Consider the following 15,847-nt stretch of genomic DNA (forward strand, 5'->3'; position numbering starts at 1 on the left):
GGGAGGCGGGCTGCCAGTCCAGCGCTCCCGCCTTCGAGCTGACGAGGGAAGTCCGTCCCCAGTGCCTCCCACTGCATCTCATCAGCCACGCTACCTGTCTGATTGCCGGCGTGCTGCTGATGGTGGAGGTCCCGGAGTCTCTGCTGTACCATCAGCACCATCCTGGGCGAGCCCACACTGTCTGCACGAAGGAAGGAGCCTCGCGGGGACGTGAAGAGCCCTCTGGTGTGTGATGAGCTTGTGGAGAGATAGAGGTTGCCGGCCAGAACACAGGGACGGGGAAACGGCAGGGAGCACCACTCCCAGCCGCCTCCTCTCTCCAGCCACGGATCCCAGCCTCCAGAACCTGCGTGGGCCAGATCCCAGCCTCCCAAGGGCCTCCTGTCCCAGCCTCCCAGCCTATTGGCCCAAGTCCCCAAGGTGTCTCTGGAATATCAATCCCATTGTGGTTTTCTCTCCTGCAAATCCCTCTGTGGATTTTTCCAAGACCCTCAGCAGAACCCTCACACGTGTGGCCCCTAAGCTGGGGCCCGTGACGATATCTTGGCCTCCCCTCGGGGACCTCACCCTGGGCTCCCCGAGCTCCAGAGCCGTAGAACTCACGGAGGGGCCCCAGCTCTTTGATGGTGGGTCCCCATGGCCACATCTCTAGGTCTGGGCATCCAACCCAACCCCTTACTGCTTACCAGTGGCTGGTCCCGAAGGACTAGGGCCTGTGAGTCCTATAGCAGAAGCAGAAGGCAGGACAGTCAGAGGGGAAGGAGACATGGCTATGGGGGCAAACCTAGAGGGATGCAGGGCCACGAGCCAAGGACCGCAGGTGACCCGGACCGTGGAAAACACAAGGAAATGGATTCTCCCCGAGAGCCTCCCGAAGGATCCAGCTCTGCCCACACCTCGCTTTATTCCAGGGAGACCTATTTTGGACATTGGACTTCCAGAACTGAGTTGGTGGGGATTCGCGGCAATAGCCACAGGCCCCTGGCAAACTTGTTTGACAGCGACATGGTCAGTCACCACCAGGACTCGCAGCACCCCAGAAGGGAACGTGGACGGCCCTAAAAGCCGAGGTTCTGTGCCGCGACCCACCATCTGGGCCCCGGAGGCTTCGTGCACCGTCCACCTTCGGGTTCCTGTTATCCAGATGGGAGAGGAACGTGCACAGCCACCTGGGCCTGCTGCAGAGTGCTCTCCTGCTCGGGACCCCACTCAGAACAGGGGTCCTGTGGGCTGCTCTGTAAAGGAGCATTTGGGGGTACAGATTGCCTCCCCAAACCTAAATCTCAGCACCTGTTAGGTGTTGCATCTCTTCCTTACAGTTGGGGGTGGGGGAGCGGTGCAAGAGTTTGTCAATCCCGTTGGACACACCGTAGAATCCCTCAAATCATGCGACGGCAGCCGCCTGCAGTCTAGGAAATGCTCAGCCGTTTGCGGAGGGGCAGCGGTGATGCTGAGCTTACAACGGACCATCCAGCTGGCAGCTGACCAGGCCCAGAGGGGAGACGCACACGATTCGGGAAAGGATGACATAGCTGGCTGGGGAAAGAGGGGACACAAAGGCTTTCAAGGCAGAGAAGAGGCAGACAGAACTTGAAGCCTGACCCATCTCCTGCTACAGCACCCAGGTTTGGGGCCGAGAGAAGAGGCCACGGGTTCTTTCAAGTCCCCAAAGACGGGGAGCGAGCAATTGAAGATCAATTCAGCTACCGGAGAGTCTGTACCAGTTTCTGACTTGGAAACGTTTGAAACCTCCTCCCTGGCTTTGAAGGTTTGCGGAGAGGGGCAGGCCCACACTTCCTGCGCGTGGCGTCTCGCAGGTGGGGCCCAGTCACGTCCTTCCTCTTTCGAGTCCTTGCTAACAAGAAGCCTGGCTCCCCCCACCCCGTTTTCCATTTTACACAAGTAAACATCCCCCATTCGAAACTCCTGGGCATTCAACATTATTTATAACTTCGCAAATGAAAAGCCTCATGGAACCCTGGTTCCATCACATAACCGGTGTCCCGGACCACTCCCTAATTATTTGGGAGATGTTGTGTAGCATCACTAATTATAGGGCTGAGCGAAAACGGAGGGATTGGAGCTGCCATCGCAGAGGGAGAGGAACTGACTTGCATATTTGGACATCAAAGTACCCTCTCGAGAGGGCAACCACCCTGGAGGCCTCCCAAGCCAAGCTTCTGAGTTTCCGCGGAACTGACGGGAGCCACTGTGTTGGCAGTCTGCCATCCTCTGCGTTGTAACGGGATCAGCATTGTCTCTGTAACTCAGCTGAGACACCCTCTCCTCCACCAGTAAAGGCTCCCTTCTCCCTGGAATCTGATGACAGCCCGCCGGCTTTTGCATGGATAAGAACCACAACAAAGCTAAAATCTATTCCCTGGGCTAGAACCTTCTGATCAGCAGGCCATCGGCCGGGGGCCAGGGAAGCACCCCAGATAAATGTGATGCAAGCCACCCCCCAACCATGGACTGGACACCCTTTTAAGAAACATTGGCTTAAGGAGCAGTGGTGCAGTCATTTAAGCGTCCGAATCTTGATTTCTGCTCAGTTCATGATCTCAGGGTCGTGAGATCAAGCCCACATCGGGCTCCAGGCTCAGCGGAGAGTCGGCTTCTCTCTCTCTCTCTCTCTTCCCCTCTGCTTCTCCCCCCACTCGCTCTCGCTCTCTCTCTCTCTCAAATAAATAAATAAATCTAAAAAAAAAAAAAAAAAGGAAACATTGGCTTCAAATATCCCCTGGTGTGTCGGCCCGCATCCTTCCTGAGGAGCTGGGCACAGCCGCCCCGCCGGGGTGTGGCCACCTCTCGGCCGAGGGGAGACAGAAGGAGGAGAGACGAGCGCTTGGAGACAGGCCTGACCGTGAAGCCTGCTCGTCCCTCCAGGTTCCGTGTCCCAGTGTCACGTCCTGTACCACGACTTCGGTCCCTCTGCCAGAGCCATTTCAGTCCCTGTGCGTGCACCTCGAGACCAGTACAAAGCCCAGGGAGTGCCTGCCTTGGCCCACGGGAACCCTCCCGTCGGCTCACCCCACAGGCCCGGCTTTCAGGCTGCGGCCAGCTCTGCCCGCCCCCAGGGACACCTGTGTTTGAGACCTCTGCTCACGGACTTCTGCTCCATTCAGCACGGTCAGGGCGCGGCCGGCCGCAGCGCTGTCTCCAGCAGGACATCAGTACGGTGCCAACCTCTGAGCCTGGCGCACAGGACCACACACGAGCGGCATCTCCCCGGACCTGGGGCATCATGGCGCCAGGCCTGAGCCCCCACATGCCTGCCTCACTCGGCTGGCTCAAAAAGCAGAACCTAAAATTATAGAACTTGTAGAAAACCACCTAAGAAAACATCTCCAGAACCTTGCGCTAAGCAAAGGCTTGACATCAAAAGCACAAGTTTTAAGAGCAAAAAGGATTCACTGGACCTCCTTTCATTTAGAAACTCTTGCTCTATGGACAAACCTGTTGAGGATGAACACAAGGTAAAGCCTGAGGGGAAAATATTTGCAAACCACACCTCTGACGAAGGACTGGTGCGTAGAATACATTTTAGCGGGAAGCCACCCCGTGGGGATCGGGTACAGGAACCAGGGGCTGTGCATGTTCGGCTTCTGCTGGGCCTCTGACACCATCCCAGCAAAAGTGGGTGCTGGCCCCCACTGCCTCAGTGCCCAAGGGTACAGTGCAGTTGGGCTAGCCTACATCCCACCAACAACTTCCCAGAGAAAGTGGGGAGCCACCTGCCATTATGTTTTTGCCAAGGGCACCGAATGGGCACCACTGCTACCAGAGAGGGAGAAGCTGGGGCGGACTCACACCGTTTTGCTGGGATTGGGGGGCAGGAAATCGGAGTGCTTCCGAGCACGGCTCACTCACTCACTGAGGCAGGCTGGGCTCTCAACTCAGTCCCTCTGACACCATCCCTGCAGGGGAGACAGAGCACCACTTAGTTCCACTGGCTGGGGTTGGGGGTGAGGTGGAGTGGAAGATTGGTTCTCCACTGGCCCCACAGAAACAGCAGGGTGTGTGCGTGCGTGTGTGTGCGCGCGTGTGTGCGTGTGCGCGTGCAAGCGTGTGCATGTGCGCGCGTGCATGTGTATGCGCGCGCATGTGCGTGCGTGCGTGTGTGTGCGTGTGTGTGTGCGCATGGTCTTCCCCTGCTAATAGCTTTTACATTAAATTCTGTCAAATGCTCCTTTGCTCCAAGTGATATAATCCAGTGATTTTTCTTCATGAGGCTGATAATATAGGATATTATATCAATTGATTTTCTGTTAAACAGCTCTGCGTCCCAGGTAAGCTCCACTTGATTGTGGTGTGTATTATTCTTTTTTCCGTTTTTCTGGGTTTACTTACTTAATAGTCCGTTGAAGATGCCGTGTTCCTGAAGGATTTGCTCTGTCGAGTTGTTGTTTGTTTTCTTATACTATTTTGTCCTGTTTCAGGGATCATAGAAATGCTGAGCACGTAAAACGAATTAAGTGCTTTCTTTCCTCTTCTCTGGAAGAGATTCTTCTTTAAACATCTTGGGGAATTCACCACTAAAACTATTTCATGTGGAGAATTATCTTCTGAAGGAATTTAATTACTTTCTTACCTACAACATGTGTTTGGTTACCTATTCCTATTGAGTGCGTTCTGGTCGTTTGTGGATTTCAAGGAAGCGATATATTTCCTCTAAGTTGTCAAATGTGAAGTTGTTCACGGTGTCCCTTTGTTAGCCTGCTCACATAGGTGGGGTCTGTTGTGGTTTCCCCTTTGTTCCAGATGCTGATAATGTGCATCTTATTGCTTATTTTCTTTCCCTTTATTGCTATAAGCTCATCAGTTTTATTGTTCTTTTCAAATTAAAAAAAATATCCTCATGGATTTTATCTATTACTTTTGTGTTTTCATTGTTATTAATTTCTGATCATCTTTATATTCCCCTCCTTCTGTTTACTTTGCATTTATTTTGTACTTTTTTCTAGTTAAATAATGTGAAAATCTGCATTATTGATTTTAGACTTTTCTTCTTTTCTATTATAAGTTTTTAATTCTATAAATTTCCTTCTAAGCACTGCTTTTGCTGTTTCCTACCACTTTTGATACGTTGCATTTTCATTGCCATTCAATTTACAATATTTTTGAATCTCCGTTGAGTGTTTCTTTGTGACCCATTCAATAGTGTGTGGTTTACATTTTGAGTGTTGGCACCTTTCTTGATACTTTTCTGTTACTCATTTCTACTCTGATTCCAATACAGTTATAGGACATACTTTGTGAGGTTTCAATTGTTTTAAACTTGGATTCTTTTATGACCGAAGATATGGCTTATTTTGTGCCATGTATCCTGGTAAAGAATGTGTATTCTGCTACTGGTGGTAAAGTATTCTGGAAATGTCAGTGAGATGCAGTCAGATGGTGGTGCTCTTCCGTTCTCCTAGATCCTCACTGACTTTCTGTTCCTTGGTTCCATTCACTGAGAAAAGAGTTGAAGTCTCCCACTGTCAGTGTGGTTTATCTGTTTCTCCTTTCCATCCTACCAGTTTTTGCTTCATGGATTTTTAAGCACGGTTGTTAGGTGCATACACATTTACGATCATTGTGCCTTTCTGGTGAATTGATACTTCATCATCGTGTGATGTTCCTCTTTATCTCTGATAATTTTCTTTGTTGAAAGTCTAGCTTATCTCATATAGAAGGAGCCACTTAATAGGGAATGTTGGCACCTACTAGTACACAGGTGCCTTCGCGCTCATCCCTCTACATTGTAATCATCTTATCACTGTGTCCACATACATAGAAAATCCTATCAGACAATGAATGGTACTCTTTTGCTTTCAACAGTCAAACATATTTTAAAGAACTGAATAGAAAATAGTCTATTATATCTTCCCAATTATTTACCTTTTCTATTGCTACGTCTTCATTCCTGATCCTTCAAGTCTCCTTCTAGTATTATTTCCCTTCTGTCTGATGAAATTCCTATATAAATTCCTTTAGAGCAGGTCTATTGAAAATGAATTTTCAGTTTTCCTTCATCTGAGAATGGTTTTACTTGACCTTATTCTTGAAGAATATTCTCACTGTAGTTAAAATTTTGGATTAACAGCCCTTTTCTTCCAGCACTTCACAAATATTTCACTTCCCTCTGGCCTCCATATTTTATGAGAAATCTGCAGTGAGACAAATTATTGTTACCCTGTAAGTAACACATGCATTTTTTCTGGATACTATTGATAGTTTGTTCTTGTCCTTACATTTCCAGTTTCATTATAATGAGTTTGGTTATAGATTTCATTTTTTGAATCTTTTTTCTCTCTCACTGAATAATTACTATTGACTTTTTTCTTGGTCATTTTCAGTATGCTACTGAGACAATTTGTTGAGCATTTAATTTGGGTTATTATATGTCTCATTTGTAAAATTATTACTTGATTCTTCTTTCTATCTCCTATTTCTTTGCTGAAGTTGTCTATTTTTGCCTAACTTTCTAATTGTTTTGTGATGTTTAACTTTATTTGTTGGAGCATACTTATAATAGCTGCTCCATTGTCTTTGTTAGATATTTCCAACATCCCTTTCACACTGGTATCACCAAGTGTTATTTATTCCCAAGTAATTCAGATTGTGTCCTGGAAGTTATACATATTTCATTATGATACCCTGAGTCTTGTTTAAATCCTACAAAAAATGTATTTGTGTTTTAGGGAAAGCAATTGGCCCAGTTGAGTTCAGGTCTCCAGTCTCAGCTTCCAGCAAGTACTTAGTGGTAAGAGGTCACTTCCCCAAGCTCCTCTCTCTCCACACCTCCAAGTCCTGTCTTGCTCCTCTGACCACTTACCTGACTCACCACCCATCCCTGTGAATGTACCTGCATAGTGAGCTTGTCAGCAGAATACAGAATGAGAAAAGGACAAGGACTTTTGCCCCACCCTCTTGAGACCACAGCCTCTTTGGTGGAACAGAAAGGTTCCCTTCCTTTGGAGTTTTGGCTCCTGGGGGCTCCCACAGCAGCTGTTGTCCTGCCACCATGGGATTGCTGGGCGCTAGGGCATGAGGGACCAGAGGAGAGAACAGTAAACAAGCGGTTCTCCTCACCCTCTCTGAGTCTTAATTGTCTATTTCTTGCCTATTTCTCAAGCTAAGACTGGAGAGTGTCTGGATCTCTCTGTGTGTGCTCAGGTGTTCTGTTCTGGGTCTGGGCTGTCCTCAGTTGAGGTTGCAGGAATCCAGCATGTGGTGTGGGAACTCACTGCCTGTAGGTGATCTTCTCCCCAATCTTCCCACTGCTACTTACTCTTCAGAAGCTGTAAATGGCAGTTCCATGCATTGCGTCCAGGTCTTTCAGCTTCTTCCGGACAGGGTGAGTGTGCTTACTCCACCTCACCTGGGACCAGAGAGCTACGATTTAGTTTTGTTATATTTTTTATGTTACTCTATAATAATGTGATCAGTGTGTGTACACACACACACACTGACCTCAAAGTTTCAGTGAAGTCTGTTAAAGATACTAATATCTGGTAGGAACAATATGAAGATGAATCAAGATAAAAAGTTTATATTCCTTTAGGCAGCTCATGTGAAATGCGGAGACATCCAATAACTAAGTCATTTTACTGCCAGAGTTAAAATTTAAGTGCAAGAGTCCCTGGCTGTGAAGTCTATGGCTCAACCCAAGCACACTAGAACGTAGAGGCCGGTAACGGATTAACTGGAAAGTTGTTTCTGTAATACAAAGCCGATTAGTCCACATCCCCGGATCTTATTTCCTTTCTTAACCAATTCAATTCACCAAAATGCTCCTGGAATTGGACGCTTTAGGCCAGCTAACTTTGAAGTGCCAACTGTCCACATGTCAAGGCACACCTGCGTCAAGAGTTGTCACCCAACACTCAGTGTTTAAATGTGAGGGCCAAGGGAAGGGAACTGGGCGTCATCTCTGCGGAGCTCTCTTTGAAGCCGCGTCCAGTCAAAGCCTCCTTTGCTTCCCTCAGGCACCCGCGTTTCGCTTCCAGGACACCGCTTCCGCCTTGATGTCATGTAGCCAAGTTAAAAGCGCCTGTCAAGTGAAATCTGGATTTTCTTCAAATCAGCTTACATCATGTTCAGGTGACATGACAAGTTTTATAATTAAATTTCAATGACTCCTACCAGGTCAGGTGTGCCCTCGACTCTTTTCACGGATGTGTTCTCACACACAGAGAAGCAATGCAGTTGTAACGCTAACACCTCCTTGGATGAATGGGTGGTGTTTACAAACAGAATAATCTGATGTTCTAGTTGGTCAGTAAAGGCTAAATAGGAGAAAGAAGGGGAATAATGAGTGAGGATCTGCTTCTTCATTTGTCTGTCACATATTAACTGAGGCTAAATTGGCCCCAAGCCTCCACTAGGCTTTGGGGTCTGCATGGAGAAGGTGGGGTTTTCATGGACCACAGTGTAGCTGGGCCAAAATGCAGCTCCCTTATGTTTATTCAGATCAGCTCAGTTCCTATGTTGAGCCCCCACTGCACTGCACCGAAATGGAAATCTTAGTCTTGCCACTTTAAAGTACACTCACCCCCATTAGGATTATTTTTACAACCAGCTGGAAACAGATCCTAGTCAAGGGTGTGGCCCATGGCCTCCTCCTCCTTGGTGGCATCTGAGCTCAGGATCGGGGAGGGGCTTCCTGTTGTTGCAAGTTAGAGGTGGAGAGGGATATCCGATCTCCAGTTGGTTGTGGTCTTTGGCGGCTGACATTCCATGAGCAATAAGTCAGACTGCTTATGTCTGGTCAACAGCCTCTTCTTCCTTCTGCTTGAGCGAATGGTGACCGCAGTCCTCCAAGTCTGCACCGGCATCAGCCTGCTGCCCCCTCATCCATGACCAGCATGCCCCTTCCACTCTTCCCACATTTCATCGTGAGAGAGGTGCTTAAATGCTACCTGTTCCAGCTGGTTTGGCGGGAGACGGTGAGGCCCCCCTCTGCCTCAGCCCTCTGGTCATCACTTAACTGTGGCAGCAGCAGGTTTTACAGCTGCTCCTCTGTGGAGGCCGTCACAGACACAAGGGGAGGCCTCTCGGCCTCAGCTCTCCCCAGCTGGTTGTCCATCAGTCCCCCACCTCTCCTGGCCCCTCAGAGACCCGCATCAGTGACTCACGCTCTTGCTCAAAGCTTCCACCTGGAGAGTGGCCCTATCTCCAGAAGAGAGTGCCACCTGCAGCTCACAATGCACACTTTGTGTGCAAGCTCTTAGACTTGGGGGATCCCAGACACCTTTCCTTGATTTTCTTTTCCCTTCCTTAATTTTAAAACTAATTTCTTGCTTGTTTCTGGAACTGTCTATCAAGATTGATATATCTCTTTAGTAATAAGAGCACTTAGCATAAGACTGCCATTTTAGCGAAGTTTTAAGTATGCAGTGTCATGAAGTGTAGGCCCTATGTTATAAGTAGATCTCCAGAACTTATTCATCTTGCATAACTTAAACTTGGTACTCTTTGATCAACACAAATATTTTTTAAAAATTAAGAAAATTATGGCGAAGGAGAACATTTTTGGAGGTGACAGATAATTTAATGGTCTTGATGGTGCTGATAAGTTATCTGCAATCTCATAAAGTCATATAATCAAATATGTACAGTTTTTGTGTATCAATCATACCTTAATGAAGTGGTTTTCTAAAAAAGACTGATAGGTCTGATATGTACTTCAGAAGCTTACTGTGGGGAAAAAAAAATTATAGACTCTGTTTCCATAGTCAATTTCTTAAGCAGTAGTTTTAGTGGTAGAAGGGTCGTTTCTTTTTCTGAAAAATGGAAATCCTAAGATTGAAAACACATTGACAAGTATTTCAAGATAAATCAGGGACAACCCCTTTGAGAATATCGCAGTCCATTAGGGAAGCATATTGATTGGGGTAGGCTGAACTGTGGGAAAAACAGACCCCCCCCCAGACGTCCGGGGCTTCAGGATGAATATATAGAGTCTGGGGCCCCTGTTCAGACCATAGGAGGCAATCCTCAGGAACCGGCTACTCCACTATGTCTAGTGCAAGACTTCTAATGGTGTCCCTAGCACACCATTAGCCAGAAAGGGGACTGAATGTGGTGAGCACACATGGGAAGGGTTCTGGCCAGAACTGGAAGGCCACACACAACCTCATTCACATCCCACTGACTATAACTCCATCACATTGCCCCTTCCAGCTGCAGAGGAACCAGCTTCTAGTGGATGCTCAGTCTTCTCCTTTGGGTCCAGATGTGGCTCTTCTTGTTTCCATGACCTCAAAAGTAAAAAGAAAGGAGACCTAAGGGTGCCTGGGTGGATCAGTCAGTGAGGCTTCTGACTCTTGATTTTGGCTCAAGTCATGATCTCAGGGTAGTGGAATCAAGCCCCATGTCAGGCTCCACACTCAGCAGAGAGTCTGCAGGAGATTGTCTCTCTCCCTCTGCCCCTCACTCTCTCTCTCTCTAAATAAATAAATAGGAAGGGAGGAAGGAAGGAAGGAAGAAAGAAAGAAGGAAAGAAAGAAAGAAAGAAAGAAAGAAAGAAAGAAAAGAAAGAAAGAAAGAAAGAAAAGAAAAAAAAAGACCTGCCTTCCCTCCAACACACACACACAACATAAAATGATGGAGCAGAGAAGAGAAGTCCATGCTCAGTGGCCCAGGTCCACGGCAATGACAGTCTGCCTTGATGGACAGACTGAGGTCCCCTGTCCCCAGTGGGAAACCACATGGTTAGATGCTGGGTCTGCCCCTTGGGAAGGTCCCCTGTCCATTGTTTCCCATTGCCGCCATCACACTCCCCAGAAGGCGCATATAACTACCACCATCCATGGCCACTTTTGGTCTGGGTACAGGACGCGTGTCTCCCTTGGAGGCTGCTCAGCCTTTCTGGTCCCTTTCCAGTGGCCCAATATCAGGGCTCCATTATTACTTTAATGCTCATACAGTGAAAGCCTTTTGTAGCTTTTTGTAGGGCTTTTCCAACAATGGCACTGAGTAGGCTTAGTGGGATTGAGAAACATCATTTCCCTGTGCCAGGAATCACACCGAAAGTGTGTGTGTGTGTGTGTGTTTACCCTAGACATAGTGTATAAATCTCCATTATTTCTTAGTTTCTCTGTCCCCAAACCTTTCTCTCTCTGTCGATTTAATGGCTCCTTCCTTGAGGCTATAGGGGGGTGGGGGCAGGGTGGGGGAAGAAGGTCTGGTAAATAGACAGTATCCTTAATCTGTTCTTTGCTGCCTGGTTAAATTCCTCTATTTAATTGAGAAGTCTTAATGGGATTTTGAAGCTCAATGCCTTTCAATCTTGTTTCCTACTGTTTGGGATCCAGGAGCACTTTTCCAACCCGAACTTCTGGATTCTCCCTATTCTTTTTAAATTCCATCTGCAGACTAAATAATCATTGCCTGAGTTCATGTCTTTCTTATAAATCCTGGCTGTAAGGGACACACGCGGCATGTGGCTGCTCCCCACGCAGGTGCGAGCTCCCTCGCCTTCCCGGCGCACGCTATCCGCTCCTCGCTGCTGGCCGTGACGCTAAGCCAACGCCATGTGGGTTTGGTACTACAACATCCACTGCGACACCCCGATTTCTGTAATAATTAAGGGATGTTGGGGAGACATAAGAAATAGACCCCCACATTTTAATGCCATTTAAGAAAAAAGGCAATGCTCATGCAGTAAAAGTCTTCTGTAGCTCAGACATAGGGCTTCTCCAATACGTACTTCTCAGTTAGCACGCTGACTGGTGCCCCAGGATGGCAATTCACCCTTCCTCCAAGTCACCCCACAGGGACCCAGGCAGACCCTGGCACCGCCTTTTCACCATGTGGCCTTCAAGGTTGCCTTGTCTTTGCTGGGGGAGAGAAGACTAAGAAAGGGTGCAGGTGGCTGTTTTTACGGGTCAAGCCAAGCAGCAGCACCTATCACCCGCACTCGTCATCCGTTGGGTGGGACCCAGTCCCGGGGCTGCTCCTGACCACAAGGAAGTCTGCGTAGTGCAGTCTAGCGTTCTGAGGAAAGAGCAGAGATTGATTTTCCCACACAGTTTGTAGCTTTGACACTGAGATGCTGCCATGGAAACAATTAAAAGTCCTACTCTCCCGAAGGCATGCACACACCGCAAAGGGAACACACCAGGACAAGAGCCAGGGGCTCTCGGGGCTTCTGGAGAACCTTGACAAGGTGAGTTCTGTGCAGCTATAGGGGCGATGGGTAGGAGGTTGGAGGGAACAGCCAAGGGCAAGAAAGGTAGAGGAGTTAGGGGGCTGGAACGGAGCAGGATGAACAGGGTGGGGGTCTGGTTCAGGGAAGGTAGGCCAGTGTGGGTTTCCTGAGGACAGGAGTCAATCCAGCAGATTATCCCCAACCTGAAAAGAAATGTGGTCAAAATTACACCACATTCCACAGTAACTCAAGCCCAGACAACTGAAATCCTGAGGAATGCAGCTGGACTGGGATGGGAGAGAATGATGTCCCGTCCCGTGAAGGATCCCATGCCCTGTCCTGTTGTTCTGTGGCCCTTCCCCAGAGATGGGTAATTGCCCCTTGGTCTCTGCTCCCTTCCAGTGGTCAGACCTAGTCATCAAAGTACTTGAAAGTAGAAACAGTACCCAAAAAATAGACTTTTGAAAACATGATTTTGAGGAAAAAAGAGAAACTTCTCATTATTGGTGAAATGTAGACAATAGAATGGAAACTTGCTGGGTGGAGAGTTGCTGTTTTGTTTATGGGACAAGTCAGCTACCTGTCTCTCTGGGGTGAGCTGAGCTCGTGGACCCTTCCCACGTCCCTCAGAGCATAGGGTGTCAGGGGTTCTGAGTGTCTTCTTACAAGCCTTTGCCTGCAACTGGAGTTCTGGGATCTCCAGACAAGAGATCCCAGAAAACAAGAGAAAGAAGAAACATAACAAAAGGCAGATGAAGGGAGTGGCTCCTGAGATAGCCCCCACAGAAGGCTCGTGGAGACTGTAAGTCATGTCCCACAGACAGCAGGGATGACCCCATTTGGCTCTAGAAACAACAGCAGGACAAACCTTTCAGAAGAAGTATTATGAAACAAGAATAAACAATGGAAAACGGGGATAAAAAGCCTTCTAGAAATAACGGCTGTGCTAAAAGTAGTAACATCCTAGGGAACTGGCTGCCATTAGATGGGGGTTCTACCACTCAGACGAGGACAGGGGACATGCAACACACAATTGGTATTTTTGAAGAATAAAACAGGAAGAAAAACAAACCACATGTAAACATATAACAAAAGACAATTTCCTGAAGTAATGGAATATTTGAATTTATAGATCAAAACAATCTGTCACCGCCCAAGGGGAAATCACAGGAAAAGACCAACACTGCACACACTCCGAAGAGACGTGCATATTTAGGGTGTCTTACGAAGGTGTTTCAGGTAGGTGGGGAGATCCAGGCTGGACTCAGATTTTCTCACAGCAACACCCAAGACAGAAACGTTTCTAAACAGTAGAACAACATCTATAGAGTTCTGAAGTAAGAAGACAAACTGTCCTTCCGGTATAAAGAGAAGAGACAGACATTTCCATATGCAAAAATCCAGAAACAGCAGTGCCATCAACCATTCTTGGGGCAGAAGAATCCAGCCTACAGAAAGATTAAATCAGCACAAATGGAGAAGCCAGAGTCAAAGCACTGAGGAGGAATGCTGGAGGTATTAATTATTAAACCACACTGAAATCACAGTAGAGGCTGTGGTTGGTTCCCAACCAGGAGGCATGGCCAGCAGCACAAATAAAATAAAAATAATTGCATAACAGAAATATGGGTGAAGTATAATTGTGCTAACTCTTCAATTTGATGGGAGATAGGCAGTTACTACCCTATAAATTTCAACCACACACTTAAAAATACACAATGGTTGTTTTTCAGTAAAGATATCAGACCATTCAATGGGGAAAAATTGTCTTTTGCTGGTTCAACTGGATGACCACATGCAAAAGAATGAAGTTTAAGCTCACATTCACACTATACACAAACATAAACTGAAAACAGATAAAAGATCTGGATGTAAGAATTCAAGCTATAAAATTATTAGAAAAAAAAATAAAGATAACTCTTTGTGACCACTGTTTAGGTGGTGATTTCTTAGATATGAGACCAAAAGCACAAGCAATGAAACAAAAAAAGTAGATAAATTGTACTTTATCAAAATTAAAAACTTTTAATGTTTCTAACAATACCATCAAGAGAGGAAAAAGATGTTGCAAACCATATACCTGACAAAGAACTTGTATCCAGAATATATGAAGAACCCCTACAAGTCACTAATAAAAAGATAAATCATCTTCGTTAAAACATGGAAAAGAATTTGAATAGATATTTCTCAAAAGAAGATATACAAATGGCCTAAAAGCATCTGAAGAGAGGATGGGTATTAGTAGGCGTTAGGGAAATGAAAGTCAAAACCACAAGATACCAGCTCATACCCACTGGGATGGCTACTGTTCAAAGGGCAACTATTAGCAAAGTTTGGTGAAGATGCAAACACATTGGAGCCCTCCTGCCTTACGGAGAGGGATGTAAGTAAAATGGTGTGGCCTCGGTGGAAAGCAGTTTGACTATTCCTCAAAATGTTAAAGGTAGAATTACTGTATGATCCAGCAGTTCCCCTCCACGCCGTGGGTATACCCAAGTGGAAGGAAAGCGTGTGTCCACACAAATGTCTACAACAGAAGTATTCCTAACAACTAAACAGTGAAACTATCTCAAGTGTGATGAGTGGATAAACGAAATGTGGTGCATTCATACAATGGAATGTTATTCGGCCATAAAAATAATGAAGTGCTGATCCATGCTACTCCATGGAGGAACCTTGAAATACGATGTTAAGTGGAAGAAGCCAGTCACAAAAGACCACTGATTTTTATGAATTCATTGAGATGGAATGTCCAGAATAAGCAAATCCATGGAGATGGAAAATACATTTGTGGTCATCAGGAGCTGGGGGTTGGAAGAAAAGGAGAGGGAACGGAAGGAGAGTATATGGGGACAGGACTTGTATTCAAGGGGTCAGAAGGATCTAATGTTAGATCGTGGTGACATCTTCACTACTTTGTGGGCAGAGTAAGACCATCTAATTATACGCTTTAAAGGAGTGGGGTTTATGGCATGTCAATTATATCTCAAAGTTGTCAAAAAATACACAGGAAGTCCAATATCCTCATGCATTTAGGAGTCCTTGTATATTAAAATGGGTACACATTTTTTAAACTAAAAAGTCTTATGAATAAGTCTTTATTTGAAATTTCTTAATTTCATTAACTGAACTTCCCCTCCATTAATTCATATCTAATATATATGCTGCTTACTATATGCTCAGCACTAGTTGAAGCAGTCTACACATGTTGATGTTAATTCTTTTATCTCCCACGGCTATGAGGAACATACTATTATTATTACTGTCCCTGTTTTACAAAGCAGGTTTCCTGAGCCTGGCAGGGTTGAGTTGTCTCTCTAGGGCTGCATGGCTGGTCAGAGGCAACACCAGGACCTGAGCACAAGCCGTCTTACCCCATATCTGTACTCCTACCACTACTCTACATTGCTTCTCCAAGAAACACCACGTGGAGTTCTTGTATTAAAAAATCAGGTGGGTTGGAGCCCGTTTTCATTTCATGAGCCCATTCTATCTGGCTTACGCATTTATCTGCCAGTCTGTTGATGTATCCTTCAATCTGTATATATCCATAGAGATAAGTCTAGAATAACTTTCTCCAAATATTATCTGTGGTTATTTCTGGGTTCTGAGAACTGTGGAATCTTTACTTTATCTTCTGTCAGCTCTGAGTCACTTGACTGCCTTATAATAAACCTATGTCTTTTTACAAAAAAAATATAAAAATCA

This window comes from Leptonychotes weddellii, chromosome 5 (genome assembly GCF_054177405.1).
Source record: "Leptonychotes weddellii isolate Sample4059 chromosome 5, ASM5417740v2, whole genome shotgun sequence".
Lineage (NCBI taxonomy): Eukaryota > Metazoa > Chordata > Mammalia > Carnivora > Phocidae > Leptonychotes > Leptonychotes weddellii.